This window comes from Bos grunniens, chromosome 13 (genome assembly GCF_055505025.1).
Source record: "Bos grunniens cultivar Pamir isolate PY7600 chromosome 13, Bosgru_T2T1.0, whole genome shotgun sequence".
In the NCBI taxonomy this organism is placed as follows: domain Eukaryota; kingdom Metazoa; phylum Chordata; class Mammalia; order Artiodactyla; family Bovidae; genus Bos; species Bos grunniens.
This window is the reverse complement of record NC_141177.1, coordinates 74324942-74347876: the sequence shown is the minus strand read 5'-3', so window position 1 is coordinate 74347876 and position 22935 is coordinate 74324942. Positions and strand designations below refer to the sequence as shown.

The 22935-nt window shown below is 45.3% G+C and overlaps 1 long non-coding RNA gene across 3 annotated transcripts; it reads right to left on the bottom strand.

Annotated features, from left to right (window-relative positions):
* Nucleotides 1-174: 174 nt before the first annotated feature.
* On the bottom strand, nt 175-22935 carry LOC147361257 (uncharacterized). 3 transcript variants are annotated; one of them, XR_015139985.1, is made up of 3 exons: nt 15609-22935; nt 13774-13863; nt 175-3196 (listed from the first exon to the last, which is right to left on the bottom strand). It is a non-coding gene; the product is annotated as an uncharacterized LOC147361257 (long non-coding RNA). The 3 variants fall into 3 exon arrangements; XR_015139984.1 differs by lacking the exon at nt 175-3196 and adding an exon at nt 5831-6155; XR_015139986.1 differs by lacking the exon at nt 175-3196 and adding an exon at nt 10987-11794.

Sequence of the window (22935 nt, the reverse complement as noted above, 5' to 3'; positions counted from 1 at the left end):
AATACTCCTTTTTATTATCAGAAATGAATTGCCTCAGGTGGCTGGCACCAATGCAGTGTGCTCTTCCCCTGAGGAGAAGCCTTTTCTTCAATCAGCTTTCAACTGATGCAGAATACAAAAGCAAAATAACCACACTGCAAGACTGCTCAGAATCAGTGTTGTAGGTTTCTTTTTCTGAATTTATTGACACTCTTCATTTAGTAATAATGTCATAATTTTCATAGTAACCATGGCATACCATTCAGTTCAGATCAGTCGCTCAGTCGTGTCCGACTCTTTGCGACCCCATGAATCACAGCACGCCAGGCCTCCCTGTCCATCACCAACTTCCGGAGTTCACTCAAACTCATGCCTATCGAGTCGGTGATGCCATCCAGCCATCTCATCCTCTGTCGTCCCTTCTCCTTCTGCCCCCGATCCCTCCCAGCATGAGAGTCTTTTCCAATGAGTCAACTCTTCGTATGAGGTGGCCAAAGTATTGGAATTTCAGCTTTAGCATCATTTCTTCCAAAGAACACCCAGGGCTGATCTCCTTTGTTTTTTTTTTTTTTATATAAATTTATTTATTTTAATTGGTGGTTAATTACTTTACAATATTGTATTGGTTTTGCCATACATCAACATGAATCCGCCACAGGTGTACACATGTTCCCCATCCTGAACCCTTCTCCCACCTCCCTCCCTGTACCATCCGTCTGGGTCGTCCCAGTGCACCAGCCCCAAGCATCCTGTATCATGCATCATCAAACCTGGACTGATGATTCATTTCATATATGATATTATACATGTTTCTATGCCATTCTCCCAAATCATCCCACCCTCTCCCTCTCCCACAGAGTCCAAAAGACTGTTCTATACATCTGTGTCTCTTTTGCTGTCTCGCTTACAGGGTTATTGTTACCATCTTTCTAAATTCCATATATATGCGTTAGTATACTATATTGGTGTTTTTCTTTCTGGCTTACTTCACTCTGTATAATAGGCTCCAGTTTCATCCACATCATTAGAACTGATATCTCCTTCAGAATGGACTGGTTGGATCTCCTTGCAGTCCAAGGGACTCTCAAGAGTCTTCTCCAACACCACAGTTCAAAAGCATCAATTCTTCGGTGTTCAGCTTTCTTCACAGTCCAACTCTCACATCCATACACGACCACTGGAAAAACCATAGCCTTGACTAGACGGACCTTTGTTGGCAAAGTAATGTCTCTGCTTTTCAATATGCTGTCTAGGTTGGTCATAACTTTCCTTCCAAGGAGTAAGCGTCTTTTAATTTCATAGCTGCAATCACCATCTGCAGTGATTTTGGAGCCCCCCAAAATAAAGTCTGACACTGTTTCCACTGTTTCCCCATCTATTTCCCATGAAGTGATGAGACCAGATGCCATGATCTTCGTTTTCTGAATGTTGAGCTTTAAGCCAACTTTTTCACTCTCCTCTTTCACCTTCACCAAGAGGCTTTTTAGTTCCTCTTCACTTTCTGCCATAAGGGTAGTATCATCTGCATATCTAAGGTTATTGATATTTCTCCCGGCAATCTTGATTCCAGCTTGTGCTTCTTTCAGCCCCGCGTTTCTCATGATGTAATCTGCGTATAAGTTAAATAAGCAGGGTGACAATATACAGCCTTGACGTACCCCTTTTCCTATTTGGAACCAGTCTGTTGTTCCATGTCCAGTTCTAACTGTTGCTTCCTGACCTGCATATAGGCATACCATTAGAGCAACATTAAACTCTGAACTTTCAATGTCTCTTCTAAGCCCACAAAGGGAAGCTTTGGGCAGGGCGTGGTGAAACATTCCTACTGGAGTCAAGCTCCATTTTTTTCCCAGTAAACCTTGAAATGCTGGTAAAACAGCACATCATGTTGTTGTTGTTTAGTCGCTAACTTGTATCTGACTCTGGGACCCCGTGAACTGTAACCCCGTCAGTCTCCTCCGTTCATGGGATTTTCCAGGCAAGAATACTGGAGTGGGTGGCCATTTCCTCCTCCAGGGGATCTTCCTGACCCAGGGATCGGACCTGTGCCTCTACTTGTCAGGTGGATTCTTTACAACTGAGTCTCCTAGGAAGCCAATATTATGCTAGTTAATATATGTAACATCAGCATCCATGTTCACCATAAAGGAATATCATCCTTGGCTATCGAAGTGGTGGAATATTCTGGTGACTTTGAAGGCTCATGTTTCATTTATAACTTTTTTAAAAAATTCAACACATAATGACTGTAAGTTTATTGCAAATGAGGGATGATCCTGATTTTCTCTCTGCTATCCACGGACAAGGACACTTGGATATCCAGCCTGTGTGCTCCTTAGGGATGAGTCCTGAGTCTTCATCTCTGCTCTGTCTCTAATATGTGGCATGTAGTAGGTACTCAGTCAATGCTCACAGATGAAAAACCATTTCCAGCCAACACTGAGGCAGTTAAAAAGCTTACTGCCATCAGAGACCCAAAAACGGAGTCTTAAAGGATGGATAGAAATTAGTCCAAAGGGAAAACTGAAGATGGCCATCCAAGACAGAAGCAAGATGTATACATACACACAGTGGAATATTACTCAGCCATGAAGAGGGACAGCGTGGGGTCATTTGTGAAGACACAGATGGACCTACAGAGTGTCACACAGAGTGAAACAAATCAGAAAGAGAGAAGTATTATATACTAATGTATATATGTGGAATCTAGAGAAATGGAATAGATGATCATATTTGCAAAGCAGAAATAGAGACACGGATGCAGAGAACAAATATATGGACACCAAGTGGGAAGTGGGTGGTGAGAGGAATTGGGAGACTGGGAATGACATGTACACTATTGATACTCTGTGTAAAATAGATAACTAATGAGAACACCCTGTACACACAGGGGACTCCGCTCAGGGCGCTGAGGGGACCTGAATTGGAAGGAAGTCCAAGACGGAGGGGATACATGTGTATGTGTGGCTGCTTCATTTTGCTGCTCAGTAGAAACTAACAACATTTTAAAGCAACTATACTTCAACAAAAATTAATTTAAAAGTAACAACAACAAAAGAAGCAACAGGAAGGAGGCAGGGATGGAAGACACAGGAGGCTGTGGACGTGGGAGCTGGAGCATCAAGTCTGCAGAAGGCTGAGGGCAGAGCTGGAGGGGGCACCTGTCAAGTCCTGGAGCGCCAGAGCGCAGGCTTGGGTCTGTCCATCCTGGGGAGGGCTGAGGGGTAAGAAGCAGAGATAGGTGTTGGCTGGACTTCTGACTTCGAACATTATTCAGGCTTCAGGATGGAGACGGAATCCAGGAGTACAGCTAGAGAGGAGACACCTTAGAAGTCTGACCCTGCTGATCCCCCTCACTGCCCCACAAGGACACAGCACAAGCTGGCCTTGGACTGTGTCCATCTCGATGTCCCTTTCCTCCCTGATGACAACTGTTAGAAACATACGTCCATCCATGTTGCTGCAAATGGCATTATTTTGTTCCGATCCAAAATCACTCAGGTTCATAGACTTTCCCAGCCCAAAACACACTGTGAACCCACTTGAGCATGAGGCACTGTTTCCAGGCTTCTCTCAAGAACACTGTAGGTTTTAACAGCCAAAGGCCTGAATCTGGTGCTGTTTTGTAAACATCAGAAGCTGCTTACCTAATGTGGGCTCTTTCCAGGCGAATCTATGAAAACAGATAACGGTCTCTGAAGAAGTGTTCAAGAAATCAAAATGACTCAGATTAAGATGAGAAAATTGTCAGCAAGGACTCCAGACTCCTTTGAATCCAGGTTGCTGTTCTTTATAGCAAAGAGAGTCTAACTGATTTGCCAGCTCCATCAAAAACTCAGATGAGGAAACGTGCTTGCTTTCTAGCATATCGATTTAATTAGAACCGAGAGAAAACTTACTGGTAGGAAAGGTTGTTAGGAAATGCGGCAGATTACAAAGAACCCTGCAAATGTATGCCTTCTATAAATTCAAGGAGCACCCACTCTGTGCACGGCTCTTGGCTAAGGGAATCTACTCACCAAGAGAACTAAGATTTTGCCTAAGTAGAGCTTGCATTCCAGCTCCGTGAGGTCTAAGGGAGACCAAACCAGTGAGCTGAGAGTGAATGCGAGATACTGGGCACCTAAGCCCAGGGTGGGACAGTCCCGTGGGGATGCAGTGGATACAGACAAGCAAGTGATGAGGACAGGACTTATCTCCAGGTGAAGCTGGGTGTGAAGAAAGCACTTGGATCGGCTAAGAGGCAGGGAATGAGTGTGAGCCTGGAAAAGAGGTTCTGAGTTTTGACCAGAGCAGGACAGGAAGAAGCTCCATTAAAAACATGGACTGTGTCCTGGAGAGAAAAGTATTCATGGCAAGGAGGGTGGGGGATGAACTCATGACATGAGAGCATCGGAGCTGATGCTTGGAGAACAGTAGGGCAAGAGACCAGCGAGGCCACTTTAGGGGTGACACGGGAAAGAAATGATGGGACCCTGAGTGAGTGGCTAAAAGGATAGGATTCAGTTGCTATTTGAATGGAATTTGTGAGAAGCAGTGGCCAAGCCTTGTGACTAGAAGTCAGGTGGTACCATGAGCCACATGGGGAGGAAGGCAGGCAAGAACACACGTGCTGAGCCCAGCTCAGCATCACCTGGGTGCCTGAGAAGAGATGGCCCCAGCACGTCTGCACTCGGAGAGCCATGTGGACTGGGTGTGGCTCCAGGTCAGGAGGCTCAAGGTCTAAGAGGACCAAGGAGGCGGGTGAATGAGAGGCCACAGCTTCAGAAGGGAGCCACTCAAGCCTCACTCCAGTCAACCGAAGGGGAACCAGTGCAATGCAACATTGCTCATCACCTGCATGCTGGCTGATGCCAGCTCAGTCCCAGGGGTTCAGCCCCATGACTCTTCAGAGCCCTTTAGAAAAGTAGTCTCCACACTCCTCCCCTCCCGTGTGCCTCAGTACTCTGGGCTCTGAGTTTCCCTGGATTTTGATCATTGGTTCAAACCCAGGTTCTCTGAGAGCTTAGACGGGGACCTGACCTAAGGTAAGGTCAGGTAAGTAAGGGGAAGCTTATCCACATCCTGGCTAACCCACCTTGCCAGTGACTGAATGAAGTCCCCGTGACACCCAAGCTCTCAATGCAGACCCCTGGTTTGGTCAACCTAAGTTCTCCAGCCCTGACCCTCCATCCTGAAGGGCTCTGAATCCTGGCTAGGGCTCCCTGCTCTATGGTCCCCCAGAAGACAAGCCGCTGCACTAGAGTGAGCTCCTCTCCAGTGGACCCTGGCAGCCTGGCCACTGCTGCCTTCACAGCTGCTCGTGCTACAGCAGTCAGTCTCTCCTGGTGTCTCCAAGCCTGGCAGAGAGGCAGCCATGTTCACCCACTCCGTGGCTTGACTCCGTGACACTCTGTAGTTTTGCTTCCTTGCTTCTTGATGTTAGAAGTGCAGCGACAATCCCAAGCAGGTCAGCAATTCTATCGTCCAAAATCAATAAACCTCCTGTTCTTCAAGGATCCCTATCAGGGACCTGTGTGGTGTCACTGTGGTCCGTTCACCTACATCACTCAACATGAGTCAGCCCAAGACATCATTCCCCTCAAGATGCTCTATAACCAGGACCTGCTCCCTCTAGAAACACCGTGTGATTTCAATTAATCGCAGACACCAAAAGATGAAACAGACAAGGCCACCACAAGGCACACAGGAGCCCTTGCACCCCTGCATTCCGGGGTGGCCAGCATCACAGCTGTCAGGACACGAGCACAGAGTTGACAAACTCCTCCTAAACATTTTAGACTTTTGTGGACCAGACCTCTGTTGAACCCCTTCCACTCTGCTAATAAAATGAGCTCTGACCATGCAGAAGTCACTGGGTGAGGCTGTATTTCCTGAAAAACTTCACTGACAGAAGCAGGTGATGGGCCACATGTGGCCAGCAAGGGGCAGCTGGCCAAGCAATCATCTGATGTGGTGCAGAGAAGGAATAGGAGGAAGGAGAGGATGGAGCCTAAGAACAGGGCAGCTGGAAGGATGGGCAGCACGAAAGCCAGATGACGGTGAGTGAGAGAGGCACAGCCACGGGGACTTCGCTGGTGGTCCAGTAACTAAGACTTCACCTTCCCAAGAAGGGGCTGCGGTTTTGTTCCCTGGTCAGGGAGCCAAGATCCGACATGCCTTGTGGCCAAAAAACCCTAAACATAAAACAGAAGCAATATTGTAGTAAATTCAATGAAACACTTTAAAAACGATTGACATCGGGCTTCCCTGATGGTCCAGGGGTGAAGAATCCTCCTTTCAATGCTGGAGACAATAGCTGGATCCCTGGTCCAGGAAGATTCCACATGCCTTGGAGCATCTAGGCCCGTGTGCCCCAACTGCTAAAGCTGGCCTGCCTAAAGCCCATGCTCTGCAGTACGAGGGGTCGCCATAACAAGAAGCCCACACACCATAACCAGAATAGACCCCACTCGCCAAAACTAAAGAAAAGCCATCACACGGTGATGAAAAGCCAAAAATAAAAATAATTTTTTAAAATGTTTCACAAAGAAATCTTTATAATAAGTCATGGTTACATATATATGCATATATAGATATAGGTATGTATAAAACATGTGTATATTATATACATGTATAGGCGTGAGAAACCTATATGCAGGTCAGGAAGCAACAGTTAGAACTGGACATGGAACAACAGACTGGTTCCAAATAGGAAAGGGGGTACATCAAGGCTGTATATTGTCACCCTGCTTATTTAACTTCTATGCAGAGTACATCATGAGAAACGCTGGACTGGAAGAAGCACAAGCTGGAATCAAGATTGCCGGGAGAAATATCAATAACCTCAGATATGCAGATGACACTACCCTTATGGCAGAGAGAGAAGAGGAACTAAAAAGCTTCTTGATGAAAGTGAAAGAGGAGAGTAAAAAAGTTGGCTCAAAGCTCAACATTCAGAAAATGAAGATCATGGCATCTGGTCCCATCACTTCATGGGAAATAGATGGGGAAACAGTGGAAACAGTGTCAGACTTTATTTTTCTGGGCTCCAAAAATCACTGCAGATGGTGATCGCAGCCATGAAATTAAAAGACACTGACTCCTTGGAAGGAAAGTTATGACCAAACTAGATAGCATATTCAAAAGCAGAGACATTACTTTGCCAACAAAGGTCTGTCTAGTCAAGGCTATGGTTTTTCCAGTGGTCGTGTATGGATGTGAGAGTTGGACTGTGAAGAAAGCTGAGCACTGAAGAATTGATGCTTTTGAACTGTGGTGTTGGAGAAGACTCTTGGGAGTCCCTTGGACTGCAAGGAGATCCAACCAGTCCATTCTAAAGGAGATCAGTGCTGGGTGTTCTTTGGCAGCACTGATGCTAAAGCTGAAACTCCAATACTTTGGCCACCTCATGCAAAGAGCTGACTCATTGGAAAAGACCCTGATGCTAGGAGGGATTTGGGGGCAGGAGAAGAGGACGACAGAGGATGAGACGGCTGGATGGCATCACCGACTTGATGGACGTGAGTCTGAGTGAACTCCTGAAGTTGGTGATGGACAGGAAGGCCTGGCGTGCTGTGATTCATGGAGTGGCAAAGAGTCAGACATGACTGAGCGACTGAACTGATAGCCATGTGTATATATATACACACACATATCTCTTCGTGTGTGTGTGTGTATGTGTGTGTGTATTGAAAATTCTAGTCTCTGGCAGTTTAGAAGATTCAGTTCAATTCAGTTCAGTTGCTCAGTTGTGTCCAACTTTTTAGGACCCCATGGACAACACCACGCCAGAACGCCCTGTCCATCACCAACTCCCGGAGTTTACCTAAACTCATGTCCGTTGAGTTGGTGATGCTATCCAACAATCTCATCCTCTATCATCCCCTTCTTCTCCTGCCTTCACTCTTTCCCAGCATCAGGGTATTTTCCAATGAGTCAGCTCTTCGCATCAAGTGGCCAAAGCATTGGAGTTTCAGCTTCAACATAAGTCCTTCCAATGAATACCCAGGACTGATTTCCTTTAGGATTGACTGGTTTGATCTCCTTGCAGTCCAAGGGACTCTCAAGAGTCTTCTCGAACACCACAGTTCAAAAGCATCAATTCTTCAGCGCTCAGCTTTCCTTATAGTCCAAATCTCACATCCATACATGACTACTGGAAACACCATAGCCTTGACTAGATGGAACTTTGTTGACAAAGTAATGCCTCTGCTTGTAAATATGCTCCCTAGGTTGGTCAAGGCTTTTCTTCCAAGGAGCAAGCGTCTTTTATTTCATGGCTGCAGTCACCACCTGCAGTGATTTTGGAGCCCAAGAAAATAAAGTCTGTCACAGTTTTTATTGTTTCCCCATCTATTTGCCATGAAATGATGGGACCGGATGCCATGATCTTAGTTTTCTGAGTGTGGAGATTTAACCCAACTTTCTCACTCTCCTCTTTCACTTTCATCAAGAGGCTCTTTAGTCCTTCATTTTCTGCCATAAGGCTGGTGTCATCTGCATATCTGAGCTTATTGATATTTCTCCCAGCAATCTTGATTCCAGCTTTTCTTCATCCAGCCTGGCATTTCTCATGATGTACTCTGCATAGAAGTTAAATAAGCAGGGTGACAATATACAGCCTTGACGTACTCCTTTCCCTATTTGGAACCAGTCTCTTGTTCCATGTCCAGTTCTAACTGTTGCTTCTTGATCGCCATACAGATTTCTCAGGAGGCAGGTCAGGTGGTCTGGTATTCACATCTCTTTGGGAATGTTCCAGAGTTTGTTGTGATCCAGACAGTCAAAGGCTTTGGTGTAGTCAAGAAGGCAGATGTTTTTCTGGAACTCTCTTGCTTTTACAATGACCCAGCAGATGTTGGCAATTTGGTCTCTGGTTCCTCTGCCTTTTCTAAAACCAGCTTGAACATCTGGAAGTTCACGGTTCACGTATTGCTGAAGCCTGGCTTGGAGAATTTTGAGCATTACTTTACTAGCGTGTGAGATGAGTGCAATTGTGCAGTAGTTTAAGCATTCTTTGGCATTGCCTTTCTTTGGGATTGGAATGAAAACTGACCTTTTCCAGTCCTGTGGCCACTGCTGAATTTTCCAAATTTGCACAGTCAACAAGAGAGTCCAAAATGCAGTACTTGGATGCAATCCCCAAAACAACAGAATGATCTCTGTTCATTTCCAAGGCAAACCATTCAATATCACGGTAATGCAAGTCTATGCCCCAACCAGTAATGCTGAAGAATCTGTAGTTGAACAGTTCTATAACGACCTACAAGACCTTCTAGAACTAATACCCAAAAAAGATGTCCTTTTTACTATAGGGGACCAGAATGCAAAAGTAGGAAGTCAAGAAATACCTGGAGTAACAGGCAAATTTGGCCTTGGAGTGAATGAAGCAGGGCAAAGGCTAATAGAGTTCTGCCAAGAGAATGCACTGGTTTTAGCAAACACCCTCTTCCAACAACATAAGAGAAGACTCTACACATGGACATCACCAGGTGGTCAACACCAAAATCAGATTGATTATATTATTTGCAGCCAAGGATGGAGACGCTCTATACAGTCAGCAAAAGCAAGACTGGGAGCTGACTATGGCTCAGATCATAAACTCCTTATTACCAAATTCAGACTGGAATTGAAGAAAGTTGAGAAAACCACTAGACCACTCAGGTATGATCTAAATCAAACCCTTTATGACTATACAGTGGAAGTGAGAAATACATTTAAGGGACTAGATCTGATAGATAGAGTGCCTGATGAACTATATACGGAGGTTCATGACAGTGTACAGGAGACAGGGATCAAGACCATCCCCAAGAAAAAGAAACGCAAAAAAGCAAAATGGCTGTCTGAGGAGGCCTCACAAATAGCTGTGAAAAGAAGGAAAGCGAAAAGCAAAGAAGAAAAGGAAAGATATAAGCATCTGAATGCAGAGTTCCAAAGAGTAGCAAGGAGAGATAAGAATGCTGTACTCAGTGCCCCAACCCTGAAGCAGGCCGTTGCCAACCCATGCCTCCACCAGAGACTCTTGGACACTCACAGGCAAGTCTAGGTTAGGTTTAGTATATGGAGACGAGCTTGAGGAGTTTAACTGAAGACCCTGATATGTCTATGAGCAAATTGCCCTTAACCGTTAGCCAAGGACATTCAAGTCAGGAAGTTTCTATAAAACCAAAAGAACCTTCATGTTACAGCCCTGGGACGGTAAACACACTAAATAAGTAAAGCACTGGGATGCTGGGTCTTATCACAGCTATAACATCTCAATAGTCAGGAAGAATCTTGGAAACATCATCTCTCTTGCTGTCAGGCAAGTTGACAAGTTTCCTGCTCGAAAATGATGCTTAAATTTTCACTGCAGGATTGATGGGAATCCTGGAATGCTGTGATAAGGAAACAGCTTTTCTGCTGCTGATTTCTAAATGAAGGCTATGGTTTAAGAAGCCAGAAAACAAGGAAGTGACAAGCAAGGGAAGAAGGAAGAAGAGGAGGCGAATGGATAACATATCATTCTGCTGTTTTGAAAATCACTAAAAAGTGGCAAGGTAGGTTCTGGGCCTCAAGTGAAAATGTGATGCTGTTCACCAAGATCCTCAAGAACGTCCAGATGACCTGGATCACAGAGAAAGCAAAGAGGTCTGAGTTCAGAGCCATGACCATATTGCAGGCAAGGAGCTTACCCCAAGGGCTCCATCAGCCTGCCGCCTCTGTTTCTGGGGCACCTGGCCTGGTGCCCAACAGCGAGAGCTCCTTTCCTCTCACCAGCCTAGCCCTTCCCTAATCTGGGTGTTTATCTTTCTGTGTGCTCACTCTCAGTTGCTCCTGACTTCTCTTTTCTGCTCTTTCAAAGAGCCAGCACTCTGTGTAACGAGGCTGTGTGCTGTGCCCAAGTCTTTAACTTAGGATGAGGATGCATATTTGATCAAGATCTATGTAAATTCCACTCACCAGAGTGAATATTATTTTTCTTTGCTTTGAAAATACAGTTCACCTCTGTCTATATTTGTGTTCCTACAAACGGCAAAGCCTTCATTTATTGTTTTCAATCACCCTTTTTATATTCAACCTCTCTCATTTTAAAGTCCTTCTTGAAAAAGTAATGCCTCCCCCAATGGAGGCCTTTACAGAAAAAAAAAAAAAAATCACAACACAATTCTTTTCTACCTTGTGTCCTATATGTGAGATGCTTTCAGGAGCATCCTTAAGCCGAAAAGCCCAATCCTTGCCATTTATCTTCAACTATTGTCTGGACTACAGAATCACATTTTGCCTGCAAACGGCAGCCTTCCAAACGCAAAATTTTATTTTAAGTATTTAAGTAGTTTTTAAACATATTATTGTGTAATAACACAGGAGTCATTTTCACTTTATCACATTAAGATAAAAAATATACATGGCCTTTTTTTCTCCTGTTTTTTTTCCTTCTTCTGAGAAACCTTGTTACTAGATTGCACAAAAGGACAATAAGAACTACATGGGGATCTTGTTAAGATGTAGTTTCTGATTCAGTAGGTCTGGAGTAGGGCCAAAGTTCTGCCTTTTTAACCAGCTCCCAGGAGTGGCTGCTGCTGCTGCTCCGAGGACCACAATCGGAGAAGAACAGGGACCCAAGCAGTGGTTCTCACTTTGGTTCCACATGCAAATCCCCTGAGAAGCTCTAACAGCAAAGTTGCCTGAGTCCCACCCCATAGATGCCAGTGGGATTGGCCTGGAGGGTGGCCTGGTCTCAGAAATGAGTGAGAGAAGCCGGGTGACAGATGCCACTGTGCAACTCAGTGGTTAACAGTGGTCTAAGGCCAGATCCGGGCTTCCCTGGTGGCTCAGTTGGTAAAAAATCCACCTGCAATGAGAGAGACCTGGGTTCGATCCTTGGGTTGGGAAGATACCCTGGAGGAGGGCATGGCAACCCACTCGAGTATTCTTGCCTGGAGAATCCCATGGACAGAGGAACCTGAAGGGCTGCAGTCCATGGGATTGAAAAGAGTTGGACATGACTGAGCAACTGTGCATAGCACCAGGCCAGATCCAGCTAGTAGACATCCCTCATCCTTCCTGGGAGGGCAGTCTGTGCCTCTGACATCTCTTCCTCCATGGAAACTTTATCTCTAGGTCATTATGGAAGTACAGCTTGCTTCCAATACTATCCATGTGCTTACAATTAAACCTGACTCCCACAGGGTGAGTTTTTCAAGCCCTCTTTCCCACTTACATTGAGAACCAGCACGTTTGGATCAGTGACTCTCATGGACACAACTTGGGTGGGTGGTTCCCATGGACACAATCAGAGCAGTCCAACGTGAGAGGTCTTAGAGTCCTAGGTCTTCGATCTCATGTAAGCATCACATACAAAAACCTCTGGGAGGAAAATCAGTTTCATGCATTCTCCAGATAGGAAGACCAAGGCCAAGGGAAATTATTTGGATAACTGGGTGCTTGTCTAAGGATGTGTTTCCCAGGAAGAAGTAATATTCTATCTCTACCTGTAGAACAACCTAAGCACACAAAATGCTTTGGCAAAGACCTAAGGTAAGAAACTTAGGCTTCTGAGGACTTAAGAGTTAGCCTGTAATTCTCAAAGAGCTCAGCCTATAGACACTCTGATAAGATGGGCAGCCTGGTGATGTCCCTGCCTGGCTCAATGACCCCCCAGGCTACCCTCATACTTACAGAGACCTCACATGTGAAGACAGATATTGTGTGATTATCAAGGTTCCGACATAGGTTGAAAGAAAGACAACCTATGTGAAAAGCAGATTTGGCTGAGGACTCAGGTGGAGAAGGGATGCAAGATTCAGAGCATTTCCTGCTGCTGCTGCTGCTAAGTCGCTTCAGTCGTGTCTGACTCTGTGCGACCCCATAGACGGCAGCCCACCAGGCTCCCCCATCCCTGGGATTCTCCAGGCAAGAACACTGGAGTGGGTTTCCATTTCCTTCTCCAATGCGTGAAAGTGAAAAGTGAAAATGAAGTTGCTCAGTCGTGCCTGACTCTTTGCGACCCCATGCACTGCAGCCTACCAGGCTCCTCCGTCCATGGGATTTTCCAGGCAAGAGTACTGGAGTGGGGTGCCATTGCCTTCTCCAGAGCGTTTCCTGGGCAAATTTAAAAAGTTTCTAGGGACTTGGAATTGGTGACAATGATATAACTTCACTGAGTTATTTCTGGAAACCTATCTCAAGTCTACAATTATAACTCGTCCCTTTACTACCTATTGACAATTGGCCCTTAGGTTCTGAAAATTTTTTCTAATATAGTTGAACTTCTAAATGAAAGGTCATCATTTTCTCCATTTACTTTTATCTCCACCCTGTGACCTCTGGGGAATAATTCACAAATACCATTGAATAATGAGGTGATCTTGAGGACACCAGAGGAGCACTCCAGTGGCCAGATTCTGCTGGGTCAGAAAGGACCCAGGGGTTACATTCACAGTGAGGTTCCTACTGTATGCATATCTTTATTCTGCCATATTGATAATGGCAGGATTTAATTGTTGGCAAAAACAAACCACTGTGAAAGGACTGTTTCAGTGGAGAGTCCACATCCAAGGCTTACTGTGAAGGCCAAGTGCAATCAATCATCACTAGCATGTGAGTGCAGATGTGTGTCATAGTGCCGGGGTGACCATCAGCTTGCATCTAAATTCAGCAAGTCAATACTATTTATTGCAGAGACTCCCAAGTCTCTTACACTTCCAGTAAGTGTTCAAAAATCCCAAGAGGCATCTCTGTGGTCCTGCCTGGTCCAACAGCCCTCTGACACCGAGCCACAAAGTACTATTGGTCTGAAATCTTGCCCAAAGGGCATCAAGTTAATCGTACCTTAGTGGGGTCGCCAAAGAGATCCTCATGCCCCAGTGTGTTCCAGGATTCCGGTCTCTGTATCTAGAACCCAAGCATCTGTAGGTCTCTCTGAAACAAACCATATTTGAGTTCCAGCCACATGTGTACTTTTTGATACAATGTCTACTCCCCTCCCATATCACTTGAGAGTCTTCATATAGCCCTTTTTTGATGTTGAGTTTCCTTCCAGAAGACACCAAGCTAGTAAATATCAGCTGGGCTCTCCCTGTAGTCCACAAGTCATGCCCAAATCTTCTAAACAAGCAGTGGTCACAGCTGAGACTAAGAAAAGATTATACAAGCAGAAAGGTGTTTGGTCATAGATCCAAGGAGATAAATACAATTTTTACTTGCAGCCCCTTTTCAAAGCCAACATGTTTAAGCTGACAAATGGTGGGCCATTTGCCGTATCCAATAGTTGAAAAGAAGCTCAAAATTTCCAGAATAGGCATCTACCATGTGGTGTAGTTAGAGATGTTATTGGGATCAGAAAAACTTGCCAAATGGGAAAACCCAAATCAAATTATTATTCCAGTAAACAAATTGAAAATGAAGGCATTCCCAGATGCTTTTGACAAGGGGCAAATGGACTTCTAAATCAAACATTTCATAAATATATTAGCAAAATGCATTATATAACACTAACATCAATGACACACACCAGATTGCTGAGGTTCTTAATCACATCTTTTCAGTCTAGGCGCTTATACTGTGAAAGGGTTGGTTCCTACAGACAGCTCATAACACAAAGTAAGTCTCTCCAATGATGTTCCCACTATTACCAAATGTTTTTCTTCTGATTTGTCTCCAGACATGACATTTTTGCAAATTAAACTGGATTACATTATCCGTGATGGCTGAAATTCAATTACCCAAATAACTAACCAGCCAGCTCCATGACTAAATCGTCCACCTGCTGCCTGAACTTTTGGGGTTTGACAGCCTACTGGGTTCATTTTGACTTTATAAAGTAGAAGTAGAGACCTGGATTTCTCTGGGAAAAGAACCTGGAAATTCTTTCCTTCTAACGTTACTTTAGGGATCAAGGTCAGATTCTCTCTGTAAAAGATAAAAAATTCACATGTTTTCAGACACAAGGGCTGCATGCCCCTCCTCAGTTCCTCTCTGCGGTCTTTCTCTGATCTGCTTTTATGCCCATTTATCACGGTTTCCAATTTTATACAACCTCAAAGACCAGAATAGACATCTTTATCTTTATGTGTATCTCTCGGTCAAAAGGAATTCGCATTTCCATTTATGAAAATACTGTCATGCTGCCTTTCCATAAGAGAGTCTGCAGGGTTACATTCCCTCTAACTGTGGATAAAAGGGCACACTTCTTTTCACACTCATCAACACTTCATAATACACATCTCTTAATTTTCCCTGAATGACAGATCAAAACAACTCATTATTTGTACTTATATTTCTACAGTCACTTGAGATTGTACAACTTTTCAGGTTTACAGCCCCTTCAACAAACCTAATATAGGGAGTTAGAACAGTCTTTTAAGGTAAAAACAAACAAAAAAGCCATAAGATTAAAAACTGCCAAAATATGTGTTGGTAGAAAAATTTCAACTGATAAATGAAGAAGCAAGAATCAAATTTCCAGCTAATACTAAATAAAAGGTAAAAGACACCAGAGAAATAGAACTTCAAAGTGTTATTTGAATAAAAGACTGGAAAGATCTTTTATTGTAAGATGGTCTTATATTGGGAGGCAATTCGGAAAGGAAGTTTTTAAAGATGAGGAGAGACAGGTTTATATATATATATATATATATTTTCATAACAAAGCACCACAAACTCACCATCTGAAGCAGCGCAAATTGCCTCACAGCTCTGCAGGTCAGAAGTCTGGCAGGCATGGCTGAAATCCAGAGGTCAGCCGCTGCGTTCCTTTCTGAAGCCTCTAAGTTTTAGGGGAGAATCTGGTTTCTGTCCATTTGGGTTGCTAACAGAATGTAGCTCCTCGAAGTTGTAGCGAGGTCCCTGTTTTCTCGCTGGCAGTACCTGAGGGCTGTTCCTGGCTCCTCGAGGCGGCTCATGGCACCTTCTCGGATCTCCAGGTGATGAGATTGAACCCATCGAGGTAATCTAATCTCTTCTCTCTACTGTAAACTCCGCTGACCAGCAGCCTTAATGGTATCTGCAACCTGAACTCACTGTGGCCAAGTGACGTAACACATCCACAGGTTCTAGGGATTAGAGGATCTTCACAGTCCGAGTGGGGGCAGGGGAGGACGACAGTTCTGCCCACCACAATCAGCCTGCTGGAAGAGTCACAGAAGCCCCAAAGAATGACAGAGCCCGTATTTTTCCTTAACTTCTAAGGTTATTATTTATTTATATTTATTCACTGATGGCTGTGCTGGGTCTTTATTGCGGCACACAGGCTTCTTCTGCAGTTGCAGCTCATCAACTCTGCAGCACAGGCTCAGTTCGTTGTGGCTCAGGGGCGTAACTGCTCCTCAGTGTGTGGGATCTTTGCTCCCAGAGATCAACCTAACCTAACCACTGGTGTGGGGTATGCAGGCTACCTGCAAGCCTAACCACTGGACCACCAGGGAAGTCCTAATCCCTGAGTTTAAAACAAAATCTCTGACCTTCCTTAAAGCTTATTTGAGGAAGCCCTTGATCCAAACAGGTGCCATCTGGAGACTCTATCTTTTTCTTGAGATCCTCTCCCCTGACTGCCAGGCACTGGACACCATTCCAACTCTTTCTGTGGCCAGAGCCATGTCTGGCTGCAAGAGAAAGTAGGAGACATAGCCCTTCCGTCAATCCATGGCACCCCTCATCACCTGGGGACCCCAGCCCTGCTTCCACAGCCAGGTCTCCCCGGTTCTCTTGTGAAAATAGCTTCTCCTGCTTTTTTGGAGTCTTGGGAGGAGCTGGATGACTTATAAAGACCCCTCCATGTCCTCTCCTCGGAGAAGGCAATGGCACCCCACTCCAGTACTTTTGCCTAGAAAATCCCATGGATGGAGGAGCCTGGTAGGCTGCAGTCCATGGAGTCGCTAGAGTCGGACACGACTGAGCGACTTCACTTTCACTTTTCTCTTTCATGCATTGGAGAAGGAAATGGCAACCCACTCCAGTGTTCTTGCCTGGAGAATCCCAGGGATGGCAGAGCCTGGTGGGCTGCCATCTATGGGGTCGCACAGAGTCGGACACGACTGAAGCGACTTAGCAGCAGCAGCAGCAGCATGTCCTCTCCTCTCTCCTCTGGTGGGGAAGCCATTCAGGCAAACTGACACCTGGAAGACCACAGCTCATAAGATACATGCAGAGGGGTCTGATTCTCTCTTTTTTAAGAGGAAATTATTAAGATTTTATTTGGCTGTGCTGGGTCTTACTTTTGGCAGACGGAATCTTCAGTCTTGATTGCAGCACGCTGGATCTTTCAGCTGCAGCACGTGTGTCTATTCCCCTGACCAGGAATTGAACTCAGGCCCCCACATTGCGAGTGCAGAGTCTTAGCCACTGGGCCACTAGGGAAGTCCCAGATCTGATTCTCTTATGTACATATATACCTATACATATATGTGTGTAAATGTGCTTATGTGTGTGCATACACATGTGGGCTCCCCAGGCGGTGCAGTGGTAAGGAATCCTCCTGTAAATGCAGGAGACACAAGAGACGTAGGTTCAATCCCTGGGTCGGAAAGATATCCTGGAGTAGGAAATAGCAACTGGCTCCAGTATTCTTGCCTGGAAAATTCCATGGACAGAAGAGCCTAGTGGACTACAGTCCATAGGTTCGAGAAGAGTCAGCCATGACTGAGCAACTGAACACACATACCTGGACATGTATGAGAGACAGATACACCAACACACACAAACACTCATATACACATACACATAGGTTAAAACAAACAATCCACTTTTCTCCCAAGCTATTCAAAAACTTTTTATTACTATTATTATTTATTCTAAATGGGTCTTTGTAGACTACATATAAGACATATAAGACTACATATAAGACAATACGTAGTTTCATTGACCAGACTGCAATACTTACACCTGAGAAGCCTTTTCCTCAAGTTCATGGAGACAACTATTGCCATCCACTCTGGAACAGGGACGTCCTGACCAAAATTGACCATCATTATGCCTTATTCAACAAGCTTACGCTCTCAGGAGATAACCTACACGATAGTAAGACTGAGGTCTGCAGGTGAATGGTGTGGGGTATGCAGGCTACCTGCAAGGTGTAGACGAGGAGATGCATGATTACTGTGGTCCTCCATGGAGCACCAACACCAGTTGGGGAAGCCCAAGGTTCATTAGCCCCCCAAAAAGCTTCCATGGATCGACCTTGGAATCTGAATGCTGGGAAGGGAACCAAAAAGAATCCACATGCCACAAGATCAGTTGCATGTAGGAAACTTCCCCCAAGAAGCTACCCAGGTTAAGGCCGGCTGTGCTGAAATCAACGTGGTGAAGGTCCCAGCGGATCTCCAATGAAGGTCTCAAATGGCATCACCATGAAGACCATTCATGACTTTAGAAGCATCTTACTTGGGAGGCAAACTAGTCCTATCATAAGAACACAAATAAAATACTTTGGGTGAGGCTCATCATTTCCTAGCCCATCCTAGAACCTAAAAGTTGGGAGTTACTTTCATGACCCCACACAAGTTGGGTTCTACAAGTTCCTACATGCTACTTATCTTCAAATATCTAATCACTGCCATAGGACAGAGTGACGAATGACTGAGCTGGCATCCCAGCTCTGCATTCATGCGTGGTGTGATCTCAGGCGGGTCACTTCACTCCTCTAAACCTGAGGGTCCTCATCCATAAAAATGGACATAATGAATACACAGAGAGGATTGCTATGAAATTGAATAAAGCAATTATGGAGAAACCCATAGCATTATCACTTTTCTATCCTTTCCTTGTGGGTCTTAGGCCAACCATTCTTCCCTCTCTACTCTTCAGACCCATTCCCCAGAATCATCCTGGAAGAAACCAAAAATACTGAATTTCTGAGTCCGTACTCCTAAATCTTGATCTGCAAACTAACCTATCACATGCTTGAGACCCGGCATAAAATATCACTGTCCCACAACAGCCTGCTGATATTGGAATAAAACTCATAACCTGGTCCACGGTGCAGCGGCAAGAAAGATCAAAAGCCCAAAGTCCCAGCCCTGAGCACAGTGAAAAACAAGCTGTCTTGTAAGGATGAGCTTGTTCAATTGTGGATGCTTTGAGCATGTTAAATAGGCACTGAACAGCAACAATGGAAACAAGACCCAGGGCAACGAAAGTGCAGCCATTAAACTTTCATGATTTCAGAGCTTAGGACATGCGCGTTCATCACAATGGCACTTTTTATGTCTGTGAATTTATAACGAACGTAGCTGTAGAAAATCAGCACTATTCATGGCAAACACTTAGTGCATAATGCTGGCGTTTTAGAAACTGTCATCAAAACCATTTCACCATAAAAACAAATGAGACCTTTATAAGGAAAAAACCTGAATGCCCTGACACCATCTTTCAATAGGCTAAGAAGGTTCATGGCTTTCAGTTCCTGCTTTCATACCATGGCACCTGATGAGGTCAGTTTGGCCATTTATTTTCAGAAAGAAACTCAACAGAGAAAGTTGAGTGATTTGTTGAACTCAAAGGTACTGAAGTCTAGTTTCTAGCGTGTATCCTCATCCAGAGTCATTTTCACAGTATTTCCATCTGCAACCCACCATCTCTCTTCCCCCCACATACACACAGTAACTGATGAAGAGGCACTCCAGGGGCCAACTTGAGTTTTCCGTTTTTCACGGTCTCTTTTCTATCCTAGGAGCATCACTCTGGCTTGCCAACTATTGGCTCTGCAGTTTGAAAATCCTCTTTTGGGGTTGGATTCTCCCAGACAGTGTTTTACCAGGGAAAGGATGACCTCAGGGGCCACCAGAAAGGAATGGGGAGTGAGACAGATGGAGGCAGCTGCTAGAGGGGGCTTTGATGAGCAGGTCCCCACTGCGGACAACGGGGGCTCCATCCCACGGCTGGCCTCTGGGGTCTGGAACGCCTCTACATATGGAGGTGTATGGAACACCTCTCACGGAATCCAGGGGCGGGAGAACTGCGGTATTTATCCACCAACATCCATGTGTCACTGGTTCAGGGCTGCTCCAGGTAAACCTCTCTGCACTCCTGTCTGCCCTCACAGTCCTCACAGACCAAGCACACCCCGCAGCCAGAAAAAGTCCCTGGGCATTCTCAGGTTCCAGCAGTGAGACGCTACCAGCATGGCACACTGGAGTGGTGAGTGGCAAGTGAGTACAGGCAGGGCAGTAACAATGTCTGCTTCATGCTATATGTATGGTATTGTTATTGAGTCAGTTGTGTCCGACTCTTTGCGATCCCATGGACTGTAGCCCGTCAGGCTCCTCTGTCCATGGAATTCTCCAGGCAAGAGTGGGTTGCCTGGAGTGGGTTGCCACTTCCTTCTCCAGGGGATCTTCCTGATCCAGGGATCGAGGCTGGGTCTCCTGCACTGGCAGGCATGTTCTTTAGCATCTGAGCCACCAAGGAAGCTTTGTATAAATCTCCCCAATCCAGACTCTCCCAAGTGGCCTTTCTATCACTTGCCGTCTCCATCCTAAGAAATCCTTCGGAAATGGACCTGGGAGCTCTCTCCAGAGGATTCTGACTGTGACCTGCCTTTCTGTGCAGCTGTGACCAGGACCAACGCTGGCAAATAAAGGAGGAGCAGATGCAGGCAAACACCCGTGAGAGGCAGCATATGGAGTGGTGAAGAGCGTGGAGGCCGTCTGCCATTCAGCCTGGGACTGGCATCCAGACCTCCTATTTCCACTCCAAAGTTATTTCAACACAAGCCCATCTGCCAGATTTCTAAAACACCCCCTCCCCAAAGCAGCACCAAATATGTGTTCTATTAATGCTAGGCTTGTACAAACACCGCCGCAAACCCAGCAGGAGAGATTTGGAACTTGGAAAGCTGAGAAATGCAGCAAGAAATGGCCATTGCTTTCTTCAACAGCCTGAAACCATCCTGGGAAGGAGCTGGAAGGGATGAAACTCTGGCTTGGCAAATTCACAGACATGGCGGAGACTCACAGCTTCATTGTAACCCCATTGCCCACCAGCCGGGGAAGCAGGGCCCATGCGGAATTGATTGGGCATGAGCAAGGCCCAGAAGACTGCAATTTTAAAACAATTTAATTATAAAAAGAAAAGAAGCAGACCCTGAAGGAGGAAGAAATGGTGGAGAGAGAGAAAATTCTTGTATATGCACATCTATGAGAAGAGACAATTAGAGAATAACCCGGAAATAAATAGAAAGAGAACTAAGAGGGGAGGGGAGTGAACAAGAGAAAAAATAAAAGAGGGAGGAGGAAGGAAATAATTCATGCCAGACAACAGAAAACAGTTCTGGTTGATTCACATGTAAAATTACCTCTTGGAAGAACAGTTCATAAAGCTAAAGGAAAGAAGTAAGCAGGCAGCCCTTGGGAGAGGCAGCTCTCCCAATGCAGGTAGCAGGAAGAAATGGACACTGCAGTCCAGAGTCTGCACTCAATACTCACCATCTTCTATCAGTACCGCCCCCGGAAGACTCAGAGTCCCAGGAGAGAAAGAGTCTTGCCTATATTTGATCCCATGGCTTACTTTTGGTTGAGGGTTTGGGAGAGGGACCTCGATTGACAGTCTCAGATCACAGAGAATGAGGGTTGGGAGTCTCCATCATGGCACTGAAACAGAGACTGGAGAGACATCAGGAAGCAACCTGAGACGTTATTACTGGCAGGGAAACCAAAGAGAGGACAGTAGACTCAGAGTGAGGACAGGACCAGCTGGAAACCAGGGCAAGACCGGAAAACAGGAAGAGACGAGTAAACAGGAAAAAAGCATGGATGTAAGGACATGATACCGAGAAGAAGAGCCAGATTTTAGAAAAAGGAAGAAGTCCAGCTTCTGTCTGAGAAGCAGGAGCCAGACTATTTCTGAGAAGTCCTGGGAAGTAGGAAGAGAGAAAAGAAAGTGGTAACTAAACTCATGACTTCATGGGTCTGTGAAGACATTAACCACAGGCAAACTACCTACTACGCCGTAAAGCAGGCAGCAAGTAGGAGGGGTTTCCCGCCATCCTGAGAGCATGAGAGTTGACATTCACTCCCTTTGATGGAGACATTCACTTCGTGGTGTATCCAAGGTTGGTGTTGTTCCAGTTCCTCTACTCTGGCACAACAAACCACCCCAAAACTCAGCAGCTTGAAATCACTCACGATTATCTCTCAGGGTTCTTAGGCGTGGCCACACTCAGCTGTCTAGTTTCGTGTGGCATGTCTCATGCAATTCATCCGATGTCAGGTGAGGCTGCATCATGTGAAGATTCGGCTGGTTTGGAATATTCAAGTTGATGCATTCATGTGGCCAGCTGTGGACAGTGCTGCTTAGGTGAGGCTGTGAACTGAAATACCTCCATGGGGCTTTGGCATTCACAGTGTGGCAGCTGGCTCTAAGAGGAAATCTCCCAGGAGTGAGCATTTTAAGAGGTGGAAAGAGAAAGCTGTCAAGAAAGCTAATTCTGAAGCTGGCACCGCATCACCTCTTTCCTGGCCAAAGCGGACAGAGTGGAATTTTAAGGATAATCCATTTTCATGCTCTGCGAGGCTCAGACACACAGGCATCCCCTGACCCTGCTTGTTAAGTACTTCACACTTTCCTCAGTGTAAAATGAGGGCCAGAATTCCTGTTTTTCTAATTCCCATATGTAGTCTTTCAATAGATTTATTACTTGAAGCTTATGGAGTTCTTTAAACCCCAAAATATCTTATTGGCAAATATGGATATAATTATTAAAAAATATGATGGCCACCATTAAAGAGTACTTACTACATACCAAGCCATCAAAGCTCATAAATTCTTACATTAATTTGGAAGAATTTACAGGTGAGGAAACTGTTTGGAGAACATGTTCAATACTAGGGTAGATCAATTATTCAAAGTCAAAATGGCTGAGCTGGGTTCAAAACTAGGTCTGCTGCTGCTAAGTTGCTTCAGTCGTGTCCGACTCTATGCGACCCCATAGACGGCAGCCCACCAGGCTCCCCCGTCCCTGGGATTCTCCAGGCAAGAACACTGGAGTGGGTTGCCATT